At 42.7% G+C, this 11,033-nt stretch overlaps 1 pseudogene; it reads right to left on the bottom strand.

The window, feature by feature from the left end:
* Positions 1-6,597: 6,597 nt before the first annotated feature.
* On the bottom strand, positions 6,598-8,372 carry LOC137235250 (histone deacetylase 6-like; annotated as a pseudogene).
* Positions 8,373-11,033: the final 2,661 nt, after the last annotated feature.

Below are 11,033 nucleotides of genomic sequence, written 5' to 3'. Positions count from 1 at the left end.
GATTTAGGGAAAGAATATGTTCGAGTGTTGTCAGAATATGATACGCTCGGACATATGAGAAAATTAAAAAAGAACATCCCATCCGACGATTCGGATCATTACTTCCTGCCCCACCACGCCGTTGTAAAAGCAGAAAGTACAACCACCAAGGTACGCGTAGTATTTAACGCCTCGAGCCCTACGGCCAACGGCAATAGCTTAAACGATATTCTCCTCCCAGGCCCAGATCTACAAGCCGATCTACCCATACTTATCTTACGATGGAGACTATACCGCTTCGTATTCAATAGCGACATCGAAAAGATGTATCGACAAATTTGGGTGAACGAAAATCACACCAAATTTCAACGTATTGTGCATCGCACTTCCCCGAATGACCCTATTAGTCTTTACGAATTAAAGACGGTTACCTTCGGAGTGAATTGCGCTCCATATCTCGCGATAAGAACGCTCCTACAACTAGCAGACGACGTCTCAAACTCGCACCCTACAGCGGCTAGCATACTGCGAGAATACATGTATGTAGATGATGTGTTAGCGGGTGGACATACGATCACATCGACTATTAAAGCCAGAGATGAAATTCGTCAAGTCCTACAATCAGCGGGCTTTCCACTTCGCAAATGGACCTCCAACTCAGAGGACATTCTAAGGGACATCCCCAAAGCAGACCTGCTCAATGAAAACTTCCTGGCGTTCGAGGATACCAGTTCAGTGAAAGCATTAGGTATTCGATGGAATGCCCACTCCGATTTATTTTATTTTAAAGCAGGGACGCTGGACAACCCGGAAAACATTACGTCCGCTATAGCCAAACTTTTCGATCCTTTAGGCTGGCTTGCGCCAATGGTTATTGTGGCAAAAATACTCATGCAGAGTATTTGGCTAGAAGGCACCGCTTGGGACGAACCAGTATCGACCAGTACGTTGGAACAATGGAGAACTTTCACCGACCAATACCATGAGATTGATAGAATCAGGATTCCTAGATGGGTCAACTTCTCTCCAGGAACCGACATCGAGATTCATGGATTTTGTGACGCATCCGAAAAGGCTTATGCAGCAGCCGTTTACATGCGTGTCAAAACGGATGTTGATGTCTGCACAAACCTGCTTCTATCTAAAACGCGAGTAGCCCCAGTGAAAACTCTCTCTCTCCCACGTCTGGAACTTTGCGGAGCTGTGCTGTTAGCGGAAATCACCGAATCACTTTTCAGGAACCTCAAATTGGGACCAGTGAAAGTCCACCTTTGGACGGATTCAACTATCGTCCTCGCATGGATAAGGAAACCGCCCTGTTCCTGGTCCACTTTCGTCGCACATCGGATCACCAAGATCATCGACATGGTCGGTAGCAAGGACTGGCTTCACGTGAACTCGGAGTCAAACCCAGCCGACTTAGGCAGCAGAGGACTACCTGCCTCTGACTTGGTCGACAATTCGTTGTGGTGGCAGGGACCTTCTTGGCTGCAAGAAGACAACTCCCACTGGCCAGCACAAGACACCGAATACAACACGTCAATTGAGGAAAAGCGGATAAAGGTTCATGCAGCGTCAGTGAACAACAACCCTAACATCCTTGATAGGTTCTCCGACCTTTCAAGGGCGCTGCGGGTTATATCTTACATTTTTCGATTTGCCCGCAGAACACATCCCAAAACTAGAGTTTCCTTAAATAGGCAGTCTCATACAATGGCACCTGATGAAATCGAAACTACGTCACAACGATTGATAGCTATATGCCAAAGGAAATATTATCAAGCAGAGTATGCCAACTTGAAGTCAGGGAAACCAATTCATGGGAAGAGTGAAATTTTACCCTTAAACCCATTTATCGATTCTGATGGTATAATCAGAACTGGTGGTAGGATTAACGCATCCAAAGATATGCCCTACAACGAACGACACCCAATTATCCTGCCGTACACTTGTCGGCTATCCAGACTCCTAGTTGAGTTTATACATAAGATCTCCCTCCATGGAGAAAACCAGCTGATGCAGCGCTTTATTCGCACTCAGTACTGGATACCGCGTGTTAAAACCATGATTAAGTCTGTCATCCACAAATGTAAAGTGTGTACTATTTACAAGAAGCGGGCACAAACTCAACTCATGGGCATCCTTCCCAAGGAGCGCACCACTTTTGCCAGGGCCTTCACAAATACAGGGGTAGATTTCGCCGGACCTTTTGACATAAAGTCCTACCGAGGGAGAGGGTGTCGGACCTCAAAGGGATATGTATGTTTGTTCGTCTGCTTTTCAACGAAAGCTATTCATCTTGAAGCGACAAACGACCTTAGTACCGGGTCCTTCTTGGCTGCCTTTTCCAGATTTGTATCCAGACGAGGATGCCCAAAAAACGTCTACTCCGACAACGGTACAAACTTTGTCGGAGCTTCACGATCCTTACGATCGGAGTTCAAGGCATTTCTTCGGGAAGCGAGGGACGATACCATGAATAAATATAGCCACCAAACTCTCGCATGGCATTTCATACCCCCAGGTGCTCCTCACATGGGAGGCTTGTGGGAGGCAGGGGTAAAGAGTTTTAAAACTCATTATAAAAAAATCGCGTCCGACCATAAATATACCTTCGAGGAGTTTACGACCCTGTTATGCCGAATAGAGGCATGTCTTAACTCTAGACCACTGAGTCCCTCATCAAATGAACCTTCCGACCTGGAGCCGCTTACTCCAGGCCATTTTCTTGTGGGTGGGCATCTGTTAGCTCCACCCGAACTCGACTGTGACGAGAATCCTGCCTCAATAGTCAACAGATGGCAAAAAATGAAGGCCTTGCATCATACTTTCTGCCAAAGATGGAAATCGGAATATCTCACCGAGATCCAGAAACGATATAAGTGGAAACATCCACAATCCAATTTAAAATCCGGAGACCTGGTCGTTATCAAGGAGGATAACCTCCAACCTAACGAGTGGAGAATGGGGAGGATCGTCAACATACACCCAGGCTCTGACAACCGTGTGCGTGTTGTTGACGTCCAGACAACCAAGGGACAAATAACTAGACCAATTTCGAAATTGGTACTCCTTCCGCCCCACGACCAGGAGGAGGACATGTAAGGGGCAAAATTCCGCCTCACAAAACCCCAGAAAACCACAACACTATTTCCCCCGACTACCTACAATTAGAGGCCCACGGTTAGTGATAGCATCGAAACCATCTTAAGGAACCCACGTCTTCGTGTCTCTCTATCCCTAAGCTTGTGTTTCTCCCGAGCCATATATTATCATCAACCCGCCGGTCTCGTGAGGGTGCGAGTCTACCGGAGGGGAAACCTAAGGTGGACTACGCGATGGCAATGGGGAAAGGGAGCTCGGGACATAAAGACGCGTTCAACCACGTGCCGTGATGCCCCGCTATCCCTAAGCTTGCGTCGCTCCCGAGGCCCTAATTATAATCAACCACCCCGGTCTCGTGATGGTGCGAGTCTACCGGAGGGCGATCCTACATCTTATTTTTCTCTTTTTTTCTACCCCCGGTCTCGTCGTGTCGAGTCTGCCGGAGGGAATCCTACACCTGACTACTGTTGGGCAATGGGGAAAGGGAGCGAGATGCACGAAGACGCGGGAGAGCTTACCAAGAGCTCGCAAACAAAAAACATTTTTTTTCTGAGTTTTTTTTTTTTCAACAAGACTAACCGGGGGCCCCCTGAGCAGAAAACCCCACAATTCACTCGCTCACCCAGAGCGAGGCGCCAGAAAATAACCCAGCTCTCGTTCACCCCGAACGAGGCCAACACACCGATATCCCAGCTCTCGTTCACCCAAAACGAGGCCAACCAACAATCCTAACGCAGTTACGCAACCCGCTACAGAACCTAAAGGCATTCGGCCCATTATATTTAATAATTTTTAAAAACCCATCCAAAATTCACTCGCTCACCCAGAGCGAGGACACGAGAACCCTGACGCAGACTCACGGTCTGCCACGGACGCCAGCTTCTGAAAAGGATAATTACTTGAAACCAATGTTACATCATTGGAAGTATTGACATTTGCAAATAGTGGAAATGCCAGCTATTTGTCGATAAGAGCATACGTCGTTGAGGTTCATCAACTAAAAATCAATGAACATCCTCTCAGATTTTGACGCACATACTACTGCACGTGTGCGGGGTGTACCTATGACCCAACGTTCATAAACGTTTTACATCGCCATATGGGCGAACGGTGTTTCAAATTGAATCATATGATCTGGCATCAACTGATTTGGACACACATGATACGACGTGACTTCATTTAATACGATTTGCTATGATTTCTCACGTTATATACTGTAAAAAGCTTTGGGTTTGGTTTAACACGATACTATGGGATCTAATATCTCATCTCTGCTTAGTAATTTTACTGATCTTAGCGCTATAATTTTTACATTTAAAAGGATTTTCATACGCATTTTGTCGAACTTTCCGACTGGTTTAGATATTTCAGCATCTGACGCTCAATCATTCCATCCGTCAATGACGATGTTAACAGATGCGCCGTTTTATACAGCTTTTGACTATGACGTCACACGATACAGAGATCACATCTAAACAGACTAAAGTAACCGACCTGAGCTCTATAACGTTTACTATCAAAAGTTTTAAATGCATTTTTCAAGTTTACTTGATCTGATATCTGATTTAGTTTGACATTTTAAGTTGTGCGCAATTTCTACATTTTTCAAATCAATATTTATTTGCACAGTTCATTTTTTTATTGGTACTGAAGAGTTTAATTTGAAGGGCATATAATTGTAATGTAAATCCGCCTTATAGGTCACAAGCCAACCTAATAAAACCGCACTGCGTTTCTTTGCGCACGCAAACAATCGGCGTTTTGCCCCAACCCAAATAAGCATGGGTGCAAACGTCAAATCTAAATGTCACGCAGAACAAAAAATTGGAAATCGAGTTAGGATTTCACGCAGCAAATTCAATTTGGCCTGCTCTCATTCAAGTTGTATGTGCATGAGCCATTTTTGACTGAAAATGACTTGCGTGCGTTTACATTAGGTTGGCTTGTCAAACCGTTTCAAAACCAGTATAAAAGAACTTACTATAAACTAACGTGGTCGTTTCCACCAAATTAAATTCGACTTACGTTCTTGGTCGCAATGTCGGTCCAATCGCTAATGCATCGTTTGAGGAACGTGATTCTTGATCTGCAATTGTTTGTGTAGTTGCCTCGCATGTATGTCCTGGACACACCTGCAAATTTCAAAACAAGACTGAGAAACTAATTCGTCATCAAATTCAGCGCTACTGGGTTTATAATTACCTGGTCAACGAGTTTTTTCCGATAACGATCAGATATTAATTATGCTTCAAGTAGTAATGTGCTCAGAGTCCCGTAACCCATCTTGTGGGGGAGGTGAAAAAGAGCAGACCCATAATTCGAACGTTTCTCTTCTTCGCAAGACGTCATAAAAGCAGTCACAGCTACCTCACCCACTGCAGCTACGTACAACAAACATGCGTATGCCATCCATGCGATTTGCTGTAAGCATCTCATGCGGGTTAATATATTTTACAGCCATAAGCGATACACTGTCCGCACCGATAGTGCGATATACAGTGTGCACACCATTGGCATTGACGATATTCAAACGTCCATCTTCGCGAACGGTAGCTATCTCCTTTTCCTACGTTGAAGTACCAGTGCATGGGGCTGCATCTCCGCTGCCATCAAATTTGTGGAAAATGTCACTTTGCGGTTTCTGCTTCAAAAGATCTTCAACTGCGCGCTTTACCTCTAGTATGCTTATACGATCATCCGCACCGCTAACGGCACAAAAATCATTTCCTATGAATTCCATGACCGGAGTGTCGCTATTAAAGGATTGCCTGTCACTGCACTGTGAGACAAACTCTCGAAAATTTTCCCGAATTAAATTACGCAGCTCACGATCTAATTTTTGGTAATTCGAATAGTGGCTGTAAATTTGGAATGACCTGCTTCTCGAGTATCTTATTCAATGAATTATACACGCCTGTACGTATTGTATCCTCATGCCTTACATCAAAATTTTTCATAATACGGCAAAGAAAATCCAATAATGTGCTGCTAACAAAGGGATGTTTACGTATTGAATGATACATTACTAAAATGCCCAGTTCCATGTTCATAATATTATCCTTGATTGGATCAAAAAAAAAAGGAGCCAGTCGTAAAATAATGATAGCTTAGCATTCGCCAATGCAATCGGATTTGTACAAGATGATATAAGCCAACCGATTAGGGCCCCCCGTGGGATAATATTCGAACAAAACATACCGTTTGCAGGATGTATTACATTTAGTATAAAGCGTATTAAATCCGAACGCAAACTATGTGCTTCTGGTGTTGCGAAATATTCGTCCTGAAACCAGTCCTGATAGCGCTTTCGATTACCAAGTTTGACTGATGATGCCAGAAATGTTAGTCTTTTTCCGATTTCTGGAGTTAAACGGCTTTGCAAAAAAAAAAAAAAAAAAAAAAAAAAAACCGCGACGGACAACTCTCACAACGATAGTTAATTTCTTGGTTTTTGCTTCTTACGGCTTTTGAGGCCGGTGTTTTGACAATTTTTAGTTTATTCCTTGCGCTTCATCAGAGATTTCCATGATGGACATCCCAATCAATGATTAAAACTCTATTTAGACCGTGATCTCTTATGGCATATTGCGCAGCTATAGCAACATTATTGAATATACACAAACCATGGGGTACATCCGGCTCGGCGTGACCAGGCGGGCGTACAATGCAAATACCGCTTCGGGTCTCACCCTTCAAAACTTTATCAACCACTTGCAATACCGAACCTGCCGCCATTGTAGCACCTTCAAAAATTTTTGGATGAAAATAAACTGAATTATATTTTTCACCCATACCTTGCAATTCATCCTTATGGCTTATGCGTCGAATAAAATTTAGATGCGCACGCGTATGCGCTAAACAAATTTCATCTGTAGTTGCTGTACGTGGTGGCAGATGTTTCATGCGTTCCGTGAGTTGATAGTCTTGAGGCATTTCATGAATACGTTTAATGCGCTCGGGCTGTTCGGGATGATCCTCTTCGAAGGAGTTACTATGCTGAAGCATTAAATCATCATATACATAACAAACGCGTATTTGTGGAGAAAGCAATTTGGTTTCACTTTGTAAATACTTCAAGCGCTTCTCATTCTGTGCAACAATTTCTGGTGCTATAACCAGGGCAGTGTTTCTTGTAGGAAAACGTGCAGGCAGTGACTTACCGCCAATGAATAGGCGACTAATTTTATGCAACTTTGGCTGCGGATTAACATTATTCAGTTCTTCCATGGTATATATGGGCTGAATTTGCAAAGAGCGCCAATAAGAACGATGTGCATAAATGCAATTGAGTATTGCATCTTGTACAACTTCACGGGGTGGATCAAGTTTTTCTACTAGCCTTGGGCATGTCCCGCCCCAAAAGGGTGCGTAGGGTGAGTGCTGCACCTTCTGCTAGCGAGTCCAAACAGTAACCACCTTCAAAAACCACAGCTACATGCGATTGCGACAATTTCATTAATGTACTTAACATTTGCGGATAAAATGCTGGTGTGACTTCCATTTCGCCTTCCGGACAGCCTAAAGCTGCATCATAACCGGCCGATATAATAACCAATTCAGGTTGATATTCCACAGCAACCGGTATAAGTAACTGTTGAAAGATTGCCATGTAATCACCATTGCCCATTTTTGTTTTATTTAAGGGCACATTAAAATTATAACCCAAGCCATTGCCATAACCAATAGCATCAAAATCGGATTCCTTTAGATTGGCCAAAAAGGTGCCATGCTTAAAACGATGTATAGAAAAATAAGAACCCTTTGATCGTTGTAGAAGAAACGTTGCGTACCCTGTCCATGATGTATATCCCAATCGACAATTCTCATTTTGCTTAACTTCAAAATGTCTAAAGCGTATTGTGCTGCTATGGCCACATTGTTGAAGAAACAGTAACCGTTGAATAAATTTTCTTATAATCAACGTAAATTTAATGCAAATAAATTGTGTTTTGCTGGATTCTTAAATTTCTTTACGCAAAAATTGTGCACAAGAACCTTTCATCACCAATACCTGAAACGAGAAAAGACAAAAGTAAAGAAGTTAGAAAATGTACAAAACACTAAAAAACGGAACGATACCGGCATACTTACCCATCCACTGTTCTGGACCTCCACCACCAGTCACCTGAAAAAGAAAAGAAAATGTATTAAAAATCTGAAATAACATAAAATATAGTTATTGAAATAAAATTATTGCAAAATATTTTACCACTTACCTTCTTGTCCAGCAATGCGTAAAATTCCACATGAATTGAAGCAAAAACGGTAAAATAAATCTTTCGATTCATTTTTGTTTTTGCTTCATTCTCTATACTGGAATGTTCAACCAACGTATGTACATATGTATGTATGTATTCCTCCTTGGCTCGGCATATCATATTAGTGCTGCATTAAGTGACGCACACTGGTACCGAAAACCCGCAAAAGAAACAAAATCGGGATCGGCTTTTTTTGACCTGGGCAGTCCCAAAACATGCTTACGCACAAAAAATACAGGCAAACACCTCCTTAAAAAATTAATTGCTCTCATTTACAAACAACAAAAAAAAAAAAACCAAAAAAAAAAAAAAAATTTTTTTTTCTCTTTGATTTTTTGATTTTTTTTGCCGTCGGCACTGCCTGCCTTTTGGCGGGGGGCAGGACTTGTTGTTTTTCAGCAACAAACATCACAAACAGTCATTATAAGGGCTCGGTACAAAACAATCCGAGTCCCGAAATAAAACAATCCCGACACGACAAAATCCCGAAATGGGAAAAGTTTACTGTTTCTACCGGCCTAGTGTGCTACTGCCCCAGTGACCTAGTTTTTTTTTCAAGGGCAAGCAAATACATATATGTATATATATATACTCGCACACCACAAATTCACCATACCAGCTGTCAGCTAACCAAGAAATACACGACAGAGTTGCATGGTACATTTAGCATAATGGTACGTGCAGATAGAACGCGTCGTGAAGAACGCATCGCCAATCCGGATGCAAGCACCGGCAGTTGGTACACTTTCAAGTTTAATTACGATTTTCGCTATTCATCATGTGCTGTCGCACAAAATTAAATCCATACCTTCGTGAGCCTCTCCGCTTCGATTTAAACTCGGTTTATTCCCCTATTTTAACGTACGTTTGTTAATAAAATAACACGCGTATCACGAAAACAGGTAATTTTGCGCGGGTGGCTTGGAATCACGTCCGCTCCAATCTCCCACACACCGCAATCTTGCTGGTTATGTTGAAATATATAAGCTGCTCGAAATCACAGCACTAACTACTTTGCAAAAACGCTCTCGTCACTCCACGTTATTTGACTAGTCATTTTACGGTGACAGGTTATATTCGTAGTCACATTTGCATGGGCGTGGGTAGGTGTGACCAGGTGTTTTGTAGGGTAATAATATAATACACAACTGACGAAATACATGCGCTGCAGTGAAAAAGCGCATCACCCAACCAACCTCACGGCCACTCGCCCTGGCACATCCATAAAATGCCACAGTCGCCCTGAGAGCGACACGATACTTTAGACGCTGGAACGGAGACCTCGGCCTCTTCGTCCAGTCCAGAAAAACCTAAACCAAAATAATGCGAGTCTGGAACGGAGACTTCGGCCTCTTCGTCCAACCAAACAAAAACAATGCGGATCTGGAACGGAGACCTCGGCCTCTCCGTCCAACAAAAAAAAAAAAATTTTTTTTCTGCCAGTCTGGAACGGAGACCTCGGCCTCTTCGTCCAGCACTATTGACCTTCTACGTCATATCACTTATGGATCCTATCTATATCTAAGAATTATGTATGACCAAAGGCAAGAAATATTCACTTTCCTCCACTTCTAATGTTTATTTTTATCCTAGCTTAGGTGGCATGCTGCGCAAGTCGGGCAGGACTCCCGGCCACCCGCGACGCTGGCGAAATACGCGATTTTAGGTTAAGTTTAGTTTTAATGCACACGTTTTTTTTCTCGTTGCTTTTCAGCGGTCGGAGATCGGTGGGGGTAAAAACGATGTTGCGTATCGCAAGGGGGCCGGTATGTTTAGGAAGGATGCCTAACTTTTTCCGCATCTGTCTGCGATCCCCCCAATGCAACCCTGCGAATCGATACTCGATACTCGAATTAATTTGTAACCACCCACACCCTCACCGCCACATGCATGTGCATGCATGTACATGTACGTGTATGTGTGTTTTTTGTCAGCACTCATGCATATGCATGTCGGGGTTGATGTGTGGGTGCCTTCCCCTCCAAAACGGAGGATTTTGCGGGTCAACGGTTGTAGATTGCTATACAACCGGCCTCTTTGATTTCAACAGCCAACCAGCACGCATCTGCCGCCAACGGTCTCCACTGTTTTCCAGAATATATTCAGGTAATATTGTAACCAGGTTATATATATATTCACATAATAAAGTTCACCCATTATAACGAGGAAAATCCTCCCGTGTTCTTCTTTCTTTTCTATTGAGTGAATCATCCATTGAGCGAGATCGACCCGTGTGCGCCTACCCACTGCCGGTTCCAGACGCACTCAGGCCGAACATGTATATTTGTATATTGTCTTTTATGGTAATTTATTTTGATATTTCTAATTTTATTTTATTATATTATCTTTTATTTCAACTTAGTTTATTCTTATTTAAATGCAACTTGATTGAATCGGAAATTTTCACGTTGTATATTAAACGAAAAAAAACGACCCAAAAACGTTTTCGATTTTAGGTCGAAATATTCCATAGGCAGTATAATACCCACTATCTATATATTAATACGCTAACAAAATTTCCATGCAATTAATTGACAGGCTGTTTCGCATACTTAGCATACGTAAAATCATATAAAAGTTATTTGAATTGATTCGAATTGATCAGCCGCAGTGCATAGGCCTGTTTTTGTATTTGTACACGCCCAACGGTGAGAAAACTACTGCTTCGCTCAATTTCAGTTCAAATAAAAT

The sequence above is a fragment of the Eurosta solidaginis genome, chromosome X (genome assembly GCF_040869045.1).
Source record: "Eurosta solidaginis isolate ZX-2024a chromosome X, ASM4086904v1, whole genome shotgun sequence".
NCBI lineage: Eukaryota > Metazoa > Arthropoda > Insecta > Diptera > Tephritidae > Eurosta > Eurosta solidaginis.
The sequence above is the reverse complement of the archived record's forward strand: the minus strand, read 5'-3'. Positions and strand labels throughout refer to the sequence as shown.